Source organism: Sciurus carolinensis, chromosome 7 (assembly GCF_902686445.1).
Source record: "Sciurus carolinensis chromosome 7, mSciCar1.2, whole genome shotgun sequence".
NCBI classification, from domain to species: domain Eukaryota; kingdom Metazoa; phylum Chordata; class Mammalia; order Rodentia; family Sciuridae; genus Sciurus; species Sciurus carolinensis.
In genome coordinates this window covers 126873922-126888391 of record NC_062219.1, presented here as the reverse complement: position 1 = coordinate 126888391, position 14470 = coordinate 126873922, and the positions used below count along the sequence as shown (strand labels likewise).

Genomic DNA, 14470 nt, shown 5'->3' with positions numbered 1-14470 from the left:
TCTTGAAGGCAACATTTTGTTGGGTCCTTTTTTAAAATCCAACCTGCCAGTCTATGTCTTTCGATTGATGAGTTTAAGCCATTAACATTCTGAATTATTGAGATATGATTTGTATTCCCAAATACAATACAGTCATTTTTGACTTAGTTTTGCTTTTTAACTTTACTTGGTTTCTCCTTTGATTGACTTTTCCTTTAGAGTAGTTCATCCCTTTGCTGATTTACATTGTTGTTTTTCATTTATTCCTCCTGAAATATTTTGCTAAAATGTTCTGTAGTGCAGGTTTTCTATTTGTAAATTCTTTAATTCTTGTTTACCATGGAAGGATTTTATTTCATTGTCAAATCTGAAGGTAAGTTTTGCTGGGTATAAGATTCTTGGTTGGCATCCATTTTCTTTCAGAACTTGACATATGTTGTTCTGGGCCCTTCTAACTTTTATGATCTAGGCTGAGAAATCTGCTGATAGCCATATTGGTTTCCCCCTTGTGTAATTTGATGCTTTTCTTTTGCAGACTTTAAAATTCTATCTTTATATTGAAATTTAGGCATTTTCATTATAAGGTTCCTTGGTGTGGATCTGTTGCAATTTCAGGGATTGGTGTAACTTCCCATGTCCTCCTGGATTTTAGAGGGCTTCCTTTCTCTCTCTCTCTTTCTTTCTTTCTTTATTGGAAATTGGAGGTTATATATTGATTTATATGTATACGAGACAATTATTCTCATGAGGCTTTTGTGTCCTTGTTCCGTAATTTAAGCATTTTAATTATGATATGTTGTGGAGAACTTGTTTTTCGATCTTGAGTATTTTGGGTTCAGAAAGTGTCCTGTATGCATCTCATTCCCAATATTTGGAAAAATTTCTGATATCAATTCACTGATATGTTATTCAGGATTTTTCTTGTATCTCAGATCCCTCTTTGATTCCAAGGATTCAGAAGTTTGATCTCTTAATGTGGCTTCCAGTTTCCTGAATATTCAGATCATACCTCTCATTGTCTGTTCTGTACTGCTGACTGTGTTTTCAAGATCATAGACCTTGTCTTCAAAACATAAAATTCCATCTTATACATGGGCTAATCAACTGGTGAGATTTTCAACTGAATTTTATTTATTGAGTCTTCCATTTTTTTTTTCAGTATATCTCTTAATGGAATTGCTCTTTCACTGTCTCTTTTTTTCTTGATGTTTATTTCATGTCTTAGATATACTTTTTTTTTTTATCACTGAATGACCAAGTTTTTTAATTCTTTGAGCTTTTATTCACATCATTTTTTGTAAATTCAATAATGGGGACTATATCCTTTCGAGGTACCTTCATCTGTTTCCTAATGTTTTCTGACATCCTATTTTCACATCGGTTGAAATGTATTCCTTATCTTTTTTTATGTGGGCCCTTTAGGATGTAGTTGTCTCTTAATATCATGCTCTGCAACTAGGGTATACTTTTGCTTCCACCCATATAATCACATGATCAAAGTGATAATATAAACCATATAACCACTATGAAAGTGGAAAGTAATCATTAGTTACAATGGTAATTTAAGAGCAAACCATATCTCAATAGATGATGTAAAGTTATTATTACTTATCTCTACAACTCTGTTGATCACCTGTCTATTGATTACCTGTCTCTGCAGATGATGTGGAGAAAAAAGAACACTTTTACACTGCGGATGGGATTGTAAATAATTATGGAAGTAACTATGGAGATCAATGTGGGAGTTACTCAAAAGATTAGGCATGGAATAACCATATGACTCAGCCATAGCTTTCATATTTATCCTAAAGAATTAAAGTCGTCATACTACAATGATACATGCATAGCCATATTCATAGTAGCACAATTCACAACAGAAAAACTATGGAACCAAGATAACTATTCATAAATAAATGAATAGAGAAAATGTGATATATATATATATATATATATATATATATATATATATATACACAATGGGATTTTATTCACACAAACAAAAGTGAAATGTTATTTTCATGAAAATGGATGGAACTAGAGAACATGATGTTGAACAAAAGAAACCAAATTCAGAAGGTCAAAGGCATATGATTTTTCTCATATGTGGAAGGTAGAGAGGAAAATGGAAAAGAAAGAGAGGGTGCAGGACCTGAATCTAATGAAAATAAAAAGAAGATTAATAAAAGAAAAGGACAAGGGGAGTGGAAAGAGGGGAAGGTGAGAAGTTTTGGGGAGTGATATGGGCCATTTTATATTGTTATATTGTTTGCACATATGAATATGAACAACATATCCATCATTATGTATAACTATAATAATGCACCAATTACAAATGTGGAAAGAAAAAAAAAAGATTAATCATTCTTTGAAAGCATAGAGTGATTTATACAGAATGCCCCGGGTAGCCAGGTTGTCTACACAGATTAAGGACAATTTCAAGAGTGAGTAAAAGTTTTTCAAGTGACATTAATAAGATGCTCATTGATAACAGATTGTCATGCCATTTTTATGAAAACTAGATGGAATTAGTGCAATTGTATCTAAATTCGTATTACCAAAATATTTGACAACTTAAAAAAGTTACTATTTCTTTATGTACCAACCCAAATAGAATTATTGTATCCATTTCCAAGAACAGTGTACCAATACTGATACATATTAGACAGGTGTGATTCTTGCCCAATGAGATAATAAATGATGTAATGAATGTGACAGATTATGCAAGAAGACCATATAACACTAGAAATATGACATGAATGAGTTCATAAGAAAAACCCTTGTAAATGTAATTATAATCGCTAAATATTTTCAAATTTTTATTTGGAATTGAAAATACTCCTCACCAGGTTGCTTAATACCCCCTTCACATCCTTATTCCTCAGAGTGTAGATGAAGGGTTTGGCTGCAGGAGTCACCACTCCATAGAAGAGAGCCATGAACTTGGGCTGGTCCCTTGTAATGGAAGAGGGGGGCTGAAGGTACATACTAATGCCTGGGCCATAAAATAAGAAAACTACAATGAGATGAGAGGAACAAGTGCCAAAGGCCTTTTTCTTTCCTTCAGAAGTTTTCATGTTAAGAACAGTACGTCCAATACTGGCATAAGAGGCAAGAATTAAGCACAGAGGAACTGCTAACATAAAAATGCACACCACAGACAATGTGAGCTCATTAGCCTACTTTTCCCCACAGGCAGCCTTTATAAGAACTGGAATCTCACACAGCACGTGATCCAGTTTATTGATGCCACACAAAGGTAACTGTAGTGTAATGGTGGCCTCTGAGACAGCATAAGTTATTCCACCCAGCCACATGGTGGACACTAACAGAACACAGGTGGGCTGATTCATGATGAGGGTGTAGTGCAGAGGTCTGCAGATGGCCACATAGCGGTCAATGGACATGATAGCCAGGAGCAGACACTCTGTGCCTCCCATAGTGTGGAAGATATAAAGCTGAATTACGCACCCCATATAGCTGATGGTCTTCTTAGAGCTTCCCAGGTTAAACAGCATCTGAGGCACAATGCTGGTGGTGTAACACATGTCCAAGAAGGAGAGGTTGGTGAGGAAAAAGTACATGGGACTGTGGAGACGGGGGTCTAACACGGACACCAGAATGATGGTGATGTTTCCCAGCAAGGCCATGGGGTACGTTATGAGAAGAATAATGAATAGAGGAAGTTCTAGCCAACGTAGGTCAGAAAATCCTAGAAGAATAAACTCTTCAGGGTGGCTTTCATTAATTAGTGCCATTCTATTCAATGTGTTTCACCTATAAAAGAAAGTGCAAGGAAGTTAGCATGACAGTGACAAAAAAAAAGTGACAATCCATTTGCTTGCTCTCACAGAATATAGAATAGAGAGATGTGGGGTTGATATAGCATACAGTAGAAGTGGTCTAAGGAAACTTCTATCTTAACAACTTAAGGTATTTGTCAACAATTTACCCTATCATTCTGAAAGAATTTCCTCTCCTAGATAATAAGGTGGACAATAACTAATGCCTTGTGATTTGGTAAGGATTAAATGAAAAAAAAAAAAGCAACTGTGTTTAGGAAGCTCCAAATTGTTGGTTTTTAACTTTTATTGGCATAAAAATCAACTGAGTAGATTAATATGAAGTTCATCGCTTCCTATGTATAGGTGCCTGATAGAGTAGATGTGAAATGAGGTTAAGTAATTGGATGGCTCATTTTATATCACTGCTGCAAGATATAATAATCATAAAAGTAATCTGGAATGGAGGGTCATGCCTGTAATCCCAGTGAATCAGGAGACTGACCCAGGAGGACTACATGTTCAAGGCCAGCTTCAGCAAATTACTGAGGCCCTAGTAACTTACTTAGACCTTGTCTCAAAATAAAAAATAAATAAATAAAAAGGGCTGGGCATGTGCATCATAGGTAAAGTGCCTCTGGGTTCAATCCCCAGTACCAAAACAAAACAATACAAAAAATGAACATCCAAAAAAGAAAAGAAAAGGAAGGAAGGAAGGAAGGAAGGAAGGAAGGAAGGAAGGAAGGAAGGGCAAAAGAAAGAAAGAAAAAGAGAATAGAATCATGAAAGAAAGGATAAAGGAAAGAAAGAAAAAACAGAATCATGAAATTGTTCAGGTAGAGGTAACAGAAGACTGAGGAAGAGAAAACCTGAATAAATAAACTCTCACCACATCCATCTAGTCAGTTGATTAATAACATTTTCTCTATAAAGAGTGAGGTTTTGAATTCAAATAAATATATCTTATGTAATTCAAGTTAGTCAAAAAATGTAAACACTTAACATCAATTTTCATATGTTTATAGTTATCAACGACCCACATTTTTATTGATTTTTGTTTTGTTTTGTTTTGTTTTTTAATACATGGAGTATAACTCCCCATTTTGGTTGTACCTGATGTGCAGTTACACTGGTTGTGTATTCATATATGAATAGAGGAAAGTTATGTCCAATTCATTCTACTGTCTTTCCCATTCCCATCCCCCTTCCTTCCCTCCATAAATTGAAAGAGTTAAGCTACAATGTTGGGTCTCTTCATAATCAGGAATTTGTTGATACACTTATTTGCTTCTACGTAAAAATATTAGTTCAAGTGTTGGGTATTTAACCTTTCATGTTACATTTTAGATAATTTATTGACGTTTTTGGATTTTCTTTCATCAAATGAGCTCATTATACTCTTTCAACATAAGAATTTGGACAGCTAACACAGACCATTCTTCATATATAAGTACAAATATATTTTTTAACTTTGGGTACTTTTTATCAGGAGATATCCTAATTCAGGCCCATAGATATTCAAATCCTGAAATTATTTTATAGTTTTCAGGAAATATTTCAATGTTTTTTAGCTAAAAGCACTTTAAAAAATATTGTTATGAATGAAGAAATATTTTCAGAAAAAAATTAAAATTTTAAATTTATGTACTTTTCATTTATCAAAGTATGCTACATGAAAATCACATTCTATACAATAATGATTACTCAGATGTGAAGTGAAGATTGCATCCTACCAAAAAATTCTAAGTTACTTTTCCAATCAAATGGTTTCATGGAAACAGTATATTCTTAGAGCTAGAAAGCATATTTTCAATGATCTCTATTTCATTAAATCCTCAAGGCCACCTGTTGGGGTGCCAAATAAGCTACTGAGAGTTAAAATGTTAATGTTGCCCTTAAAATAATGTACCCATGTGTTACAGCAATAGTAACTTAATAATGATTAATTTAATAATAAATACTCAAATTAATAATTTAATAATAAAATACATGGCATTAATGAATTGGATTAATGAATTGCATTGAATTTTAAAATTTGCCGTCTACCAACATTATTGAATAATTGCATAAGACACTATATATTCTTTTTTACATTATTATATTCACTTTTTAAAATTTTCTACCTTGAATCATCCATCCATTTTTTAAAGAGTAATTTTAGATTTGATCCTCCATTGATTCTTCCATTATTCCTCTAGTTCTAATAACATTATTTACACCAATATGTCTACAGTAACATTATGGAATTTATACTCAGGAACTTTGTTCCTATTTTTCACCTTACGAAATGTAGATTTGCTGGTGAGTACTGACTCACTAAAAGCGTTTTGTTTCTCTGTGTATTACCAGAGATATATGTGATCTACTCCAGCACTGTGTATGGGCTTTATAATCCTATTCTTATATTTCTCATGTTTGCATATTACTCTCATTATATTTCGTTACTTTTAACTCTTGGATTCCATGACTTTTGAACCTTCTACTTCTAGAGGTTTTCCATCCTTATTTTACTACACACTGCACTATATCCATTAATATATATAGTCATGTTAAAAGTGGCCAGGCTGTATTCCTGTTGAAGTCTTTGTACCTCTATTCACATTTTCTTTATAGTTTACCTTATACTTCATTTCCTCACAAGTAGTATTTTAGTTTTAATAATAGTACTCTTTGCTTTATAGTTAATAAAAGATCATAAGAAAGAATAAAAGTAATTTCATTCAAGTCTATAGCATCTGGATGAAATATGTGGTCAAGTTAATCTACTAAATTCTGAGAATATAGTTAAAAAATTCACATGACTGATAGAAGACTTCATGCTTCATCTGAGTATTTAATATGTGTGGGGTATAGTGTTTACTCTAATTTGAATGACTGTAAGTATGATCTGAGGAACTAAGAAATAGATTAATTACAGACAGAAGTCCAATTGTTCCTAGAGCCAGCAAAGTAGCAGTTTAGAAAATGCTCCTTGAAATGAAATGTTCTTTCTCTTGTATGTATAGTAGGCAGAATGATCTTGTATCTATTACACATCTCAAACCTCCCTGTATTTCATGGCCTGTAAATACATGCATTTTTTTCTTACCTTATTTTGTTAAATAACATTCAATGAAAAGGAAGGAATACACTTGAATTTTTCAAGCTTTCAGAAACCATAGTAACAGATGAGTATTTAAATATTCTGTTCAGAAGTTACTTTTCCAGGTGACATGGGATAGCAAAGAGAAAAAAGTCTATGTTAGGAGGGCAAGAGTAGAAAATATCAAACATGCCTGGTGGGAGTGCTATTTGTATACTATTCCTGAGAACTTTGGGCATAGTTATAGGCCATTCATTCACCTTTCTCCCAGGTGAGTTGATTAGCAAGTCCTTGGAAAAAAGTCTCCATGGAAATCCATCTTATGTCCAATTAATTACCTCCTGGCTGATGTTGGGAGTCAGTCTGGTTTTTAGATTGGTTTAAAATGAACTCATCTCATTTTCCAACACTTAAATAATTTCAAAGAGAATACAATTAAAAGTAACTAATTAAAACAAAAATAAATAAGCAAGGTACAATTAGAGTAGAACTAGTTTGAATAAATAATTCTGGAGAATCTATGTTGGAATAACTTTCAATTTCTTATTTGACAAATTCTGAGAACTACTCACAGAGATTTCATCATCTATAGTTCTGACAATAATGGAGCAGAATTTTGAAAGAGAAGAAAAAAAATGATTTTTCTATTGAGAAAAATTCAAGTGATTTTTAAAACAACCTTCAAGATATAGAATTCTTGTATAAGAAAACTATGAAATTATGATCTTCTGTCTCTGTACTGTCTCTATCTTTGTCTCTCTCCACTTATTAGACATACACAGAGATAATATTAAGATTTTCAATTTACTTGTATTAGCTACATTATTCTGAAAACAAAATCAAGTATGTTGAGTAGAGGGACAAATGGAAATGTTTCCCTTTGACCACTCTCTGTTTTCTCTAAAGGTACCACTAGTGTTAAATGAAAACATATCTAACATTATGTATGTGATGGACAGTCTCCACTCCTATCCCTTCCCAAAATTCATTCTCTATCTCAATATATATGTCTTTTCAAAAGAGAAAATTATGACATATTTAGTTATATATCAAATTTTCTTTTTTTAATTCATGATCCCCAGTAGCTTCCATTTTTCAATATAGGAGACAATTCTTGCATGACAATGTCAAAACGGAACTTTGTAAGATTAGGATAAGGAGATAGCACTCAAAAAAGTTGATTGGTTGTAAGGTCACTTGAAATTTATTTTGTTTTTTTTTAATTTTTATTTATTTATTTTTGATAATGGTTAAAGTACATGGAACTTCCTTACCACACTAACTAGGTAGACTATAATCTCACATTTTCAGGAATAACTCTTCTTTTGGAAGATATATTTCCTTAAAGTTTACATTTTGACTATGTGACATCTGAGCTGAGTGACTCCATTTGGCTTCTTCTGGAATTTGGGGGCCAAGTGCAGGTGTCACTCCTAAGCAGTAGCCTTCCATTCTTCCTGTTAATACTTCTACTGTGTTATTTCTCTAGAGGCTAGATCAGGAGGATTCCTTGATGTGTGGCTTCTTGTCAGGGTTAGCAGATAGGAGTCACCATCTGAGAATCAAAGAATGAGAGAATAGCTGGTTTGGGGTATTGTCCCCTAATTCCAACTCACCCAGAAAAAATGACACTTACTTTGTTACTCAATCAAAGGTCACAGTTCTTGCAGGAGGCCATGTACATTCAGACACTTTACAGTTGCCAATTCCAACTTCTTCCCTTTGCTACTTTAGGACTTGATTTAGAACCAAGCTCTCCACCATTCCTAGCTCCAGGGTAGTTCTTACATAATTCTCATATAGAACACACTTCTGGTTTTCTCAATCCACCCCACACCTTTGTAAGTGCTTCCTTTCAAAACTACCCTTAATACCCTGAGATGGAGTATACCAGCTGTCTTATGTTTGGAACATTGGGAACATTCAGTCTCCATTACAAAGAGACTTATATAATTTTCTGTTTTACAATTTTGTTTATTTTTAGGTTGGGTTTTCCTTGTATTTTCTTTATTTCTTTTCAATTCATGGAGTGAACTTTGTGTATTTATCATATAAAATATAATGGTTCAAAATATAGCAATTTGTACCTTGACTAATTCTACTTTATTTAATATATGATTACCTAACATAGTTATTTTTTTTGGTGAGAACTATTACATATACTTCGTAGAAGTTTTCAAGGCTACTGTATATTTTCGACAAGGTGATCAAGTTGTACAATAGATCGCTTGAATTATCCTTTCAATAACTTGAAATATTGTTCACCAACATATTCCTAACCCATGCTTCCCACCACTCCAGCTTCTGGGAACTGCCATTTTACATTCTACTTTTATAAAATCAATTGTTTTGGCTTCACATATAAGTGTGATGTCATGCAGTGTTTCTCTTTCTGTGTCTAGCTTATTGCATTAACATCATGACCTCCACTTCCATTCATGTTTGCATCAGTGGCAGGATTTCCATGTTTCTAGAGTTGAATAGTATTTTGTTTGTATGTATAAAGTCTTTTCCTTTATTCACCGGTGGGTACATAGATTGATCAAATATTTTGACTATGATGAAAAATGGTATAATGAATGTGGGATTACAGATATAGTTTCATTATGTTGCTTTACTTTCCTTTGGATAGATACCCAGTGTTGAGATCTATGAATCTTATGGCAGTTCCATTATTTTCAATAAGCAATTTATGTATGTATTTTTCTTCCCTGAGACTTCATTCCTTTTTTTTTCTTTAACAATGGTTTGTACATGAAACCATACATTGGATTGAACAAACAAAATGTAGTAAGTTTGCACATACTGTTTTCCAGTATGCATGATTTTAAGCTTTATACACTGAACTGTATGATAAGGATTTGTCAGGTTAAAAGTATTGGAAAATGTTCCCATTAACCTAGTTTTGTGATTTCTTTTCACTTTTAATACATAGAATTTTAAATATTTATATGTTATAATGTGATTTTTTTTCAGCAAATATGGTTTTTGTTTTATTTATTCTAATTAGTTATACATGATGCTAGAATGTACTTTGACACATCATACATAAATGGAGTACAATTTCTTTTTCTTCTGCTTTTACATGGAATCATGCCAGTTGTATGGTCATATATGCACAAAGGGCAATCATGTCCAATTCATTGTACTATCCTTCCTACCCTCATATGCTTTCCCCTCCATTCACTCCCCTCTGCCTAATTCAATATAACTCTATTCTTCCCTAGGCATCCCCCCCTTATTGCAAATTAGCATCCACATATCAGAGAAAATATTCAACCTTTGATTTTTTGGGATTGACTTATTTTGCTTAGCACGATATTATCCAGCTCCATCCATTAAATAGAAAATGTCATAATTTTATTCTTCTTTAAGGGTAATATTCCATTGTGTACATATTCAATATTTTCTTTATCCATTCATCTGTTGAAGGACACCTAGGTTGGTTCCATAGCATAGCTATTGTGAGTTGAGTTGCTATAAACATTGATGTGACTATATTGCTGCAGTATGCTGATTTTAAGTCTTTGGGTCAAAAACAAGGAGTGGGATAACTGGGTCAAATCGTAGTTCTATTACAAGTTTTCTGAGGAATCTCCATGATGCTTTCTACAATGGTTGCACCAAATTTGCATTCCCACCAGCAATGTATGAATGTACATTTTCCCCCACATTTTGAAACACTTATTAAGTCCTTTGGGCGTAAACCAAGGAGTGGTATAACTTGGTCAAATGGTAGTTGTACTACAAGTTTTCTGAGGAATCTCCATGATGCTTTTCATAATTCTTGCACCAATTTGCATTCCCACCAGCAATGTATGAATGTACCTTTTCCCCCACATCTTTGCCAACACTTATTATTGCTTGCATTCTTGATAATTGCTGTTCTGACCTGAGTGAGATGAGTCGTTTTGATTTGCATTTCTCTAATTGTTAGAGATGTGGAACATTTTTTCATGTATTTGTTAATCAATTTTATTTCTTCTTCTGTGAAATGTCTGTTCAGTTCCTTAGCCCACTTATTGATTGGGTTAATTTTTTTGATGTTAAGTTTTTTGAGTTCTTTTTATATACTGGAGATTAATACTCTATCTGAGGTGTGTGTGGTCAATATTTTCTCCTATTCTGTAGGCTTTTTCTTCACGTTCTTGATTGTTTACTTTGCTGAAAAGAAACTTTTTAATTTGCATCCGTCCCATTTATTGATTCTTGATTTTATTTCTTGCACTTTAGGAGTCTTGTTAAGGAAGTCAGAATCTAAGCAGACAAGATGAAGATTTGGGCCTTTTTCTTCTAATAGGTACAGAGTCTACATATATATTGTATATGTTTAAATAAGAGTACATATATCTATCTCCTTAAACAGTTATAATTTCCTTATTATAAAAATTTGAACTAATTTCTACTAGTTTTTTTGAAGCACATGGTACATAATTAACTACAATCACACTTCTATGCAATGAACACCAGAATCTCCTATAACCATGATTCTAGTCAATTTATAAGAGATTCTACATGAGTTAGATAATTTGATACTTCTTTTTCTGTGTCTAGATTATGTTACTGAGCATATTGATCTCCAGTTCCATTCATGTTGTTGCAAGTTGCAAGAAATTATTCATTTCCTGTGGCTAAATAACATTCTCTTTTGCATATTAGGACAATTCTTAATTGACTTTATTGATGAACACTTAGACTCTTGGTATTTGTAGGCTATTATGAATAGAGCTTACATCAAACTTATGGGAACAGATGTTTTTTAGACCTACTGAATTCATTTCTTTTGAATATACATTCAGTATTTTTATTCAGTATTTTTATTATTAGATCATATGGTATCTATTTATAATTACAAAGATGGTACATTCAAATAGTCTTTCTTTAGACCACTATTCCTATAAGCTGACCAACTTCAACTGAATCTGTCTGTTTGAAGGGGGATGTGCAAAGATCTATTCCAATTGATGATGCTAGGAGTGATATGTAGGACATATTCGAGAATTACAAAAATGCAGATTTTAAGTGGATAATACATATACATTTATTTTGTTGTATCCTTACTAATGATAGATATCCATATTGTTTAAAAAGAAAAGTAAAATAGCTGTACCAAAGACTTTTATTAATGATTTTTCAGACAACTTATTAAGATGTACATTGGATAAATTAACTTTTCATTCTAGCTTTATATGCTTCAGATATTAGATGCTCTAATATTATTTCACTTAATGGTTCCCAGTTTATGAATGTTCATTATTTAGAGTCTATAAATCACAATATCAGGATGTAATCACACCACCTATGTAAATCTAGGTACCCTGAGAAAGGAGAAGACAGTGAGGGGCCTATCTCTGCTTCACTATTTGAGACTGTCTCTCGGCTCTGATCATCAATATGATTAACTATCACTAAGAGTAATAAATTGAAGTATATGGATGATATTCCTTTTAACATTAAATATGGATAATATTTCAAATTGGTTTGGAAGTTTTCTCAAAAACTACGATATAACTACCATATGATTCACCATTCCACATTTGGGCATGTATTCTAGAGAAATGAAATCAGTACCTCAGAGATACATCTGTACTCCCATAGTCATTACAGCACATTAGCCAAGGTAAGTGTTCATTGATAGGTGAATGGACAAAGAAGACATCACACACACACTAGAATCTATAATATGTTAAATAATGGAATGATATTCAGCCATAAAAATAATAAAATCCTGCTATTTATGACAACATGGAAGAAACTACAGGTCATTATGATAAATGAAGTAAATATACACAGAAAAAGAAATACCACATGATTTCACATAAATGTATAAAATAAGGAACTGAACTTTTACAAGCAGAGATTAGAATGGTGGTTTCCAGGGACTGTGGAATGGGAAAAAAGAGAAGTTGGTCAAATGATAGAGAACTGAGTTATAACATAAGTAAGTGCTGAGGATGTAATACAGATCATGGTGAATAAAGTTCATAATACCATACTACACATTTGAAACTTGCTTAGTGATTATATTTTACATGTCCAACCCTACACACACTCATACACATGACATGGTAACCATGTGAAATGATGGATGTGTTAATATGATTGGGGTAATGATTTCAACACACACACACATCTAGGCTCATCATTTTGCTTTGTGTACTTTGAATATATATAATTTTATTTGTGAATATATATAATTTTATTTTTATCTTCATAAAGTTGGAAAAATAAAAATAAAAGTAAAAACTTTTTAAAAGTAATACCATTCCGCAAAGAACAATGTTCAAAGGTCTTTTAAACACATAGTAACTATAAGGAGATAGAAATATTAATTTCCCTGATTAGATCAGTTCATACTATGTACATGCATCAAACTATTACACTATTCCCAATAAATAGGTGCAAATTATCTGTTTTAATATAAAATCTTCAATAAGTTTTAAGATAGTATCAATATGTCAATAACTAAAACAGCTAATGCAAACAAAATGTATGATTTTTTTTTCTCTTATTGGATTTAACAGCACCAATTTCCTACCAGAATTACCAACTGGTATTTAATTTCAAAACCTATTGCCCAATTTCTTGCTTTGTTTTAATTTTTAAAAGTCTAGTAACAAATTAACTCACGTACAGATAGATCCACTTTTATCTTATGTTGCTATTTTCTCCAAAAGAAAGTTCTGTTCAGACACAAGGTGTGGTATATTAATTTGTGTTACCATGAATCCCACTCAGGAGACAGAAAATGCTCTAAGATTTAGCTAATGAAGTAAATGAAGAATCAATGCAGTCCAGGTGTGGGTGGAAGAACAAATGAATTATTTTGAATAGATATTTGTTTATACTGTGTCATATGACAAGTTATAGAGACCCACTAAATAAATTATTCATATAATTTAGCATCTCAAAAAAAGTGTACTTCAGAGTGCACCATATAATAGATGATGTTGTTCATCATATTTACCATTTGCCTTTACTGTGACACTTTTTAGCTAATTTTAAAGCCTGTTCAGTGACCAAAAACACCATAAGCTATGTTACCCTTCTCTCTCTGTCTCACTCTCCTTCCATCCCTCTCTCTCTTTCTCTCTCTAAATACATATACACACACACACACACACACACATACACACACACATACATAATTATATATATATAAATGACAAGTTTATATATTAGCATATTAATTTCTGTCAAATGTGTTTGCAATAATCTCTTCATAATGATAAAAAATGCATGTGCACATATACATACAGAGGCATTTCTGTACATTAATATTCCAGTCAATGAAATAAAATACAGATTTTTTTTTTTTTTTTTTTTTTTGGTACTGGGGATTGAACCCAGGGCCTTGTATTTGCAAGGCAAGCACTTTACCAACCAAGCTATATCCCCAACCTTGAAATACAGAATTTTTAAAGCCTAACTTGGTACAAATCAAAAAAGTTTATTTCTTAATATTGTTTCAAAATTAATCACTAAAAATAACTATAAACTGAGAACTGAACAATTCAAAGTATGGTGAATTGTTGACAACTAAAAATAAATGTCAAAGAAGCAAAGAAATCATACTTCAAGATTGGCCGGACACAATGAAGAAAACTGTGGTTACTTTGTCCGTCTCCCA

General features: G+C 32.5%; 1 pseudogene; it reads right to left on the bottom strand.

Annotated features, from left to right (window-relative positions):
• Positions 1-2795: 2795 nt before the first annotated feature.
• Positions 2796-3734, bottom strand: LOC124989155 (olfactory receptor 2B11-like; annotated as a pseudogene).
• Positions 3735-14470: the final 10736 nt, after the last annotated feature.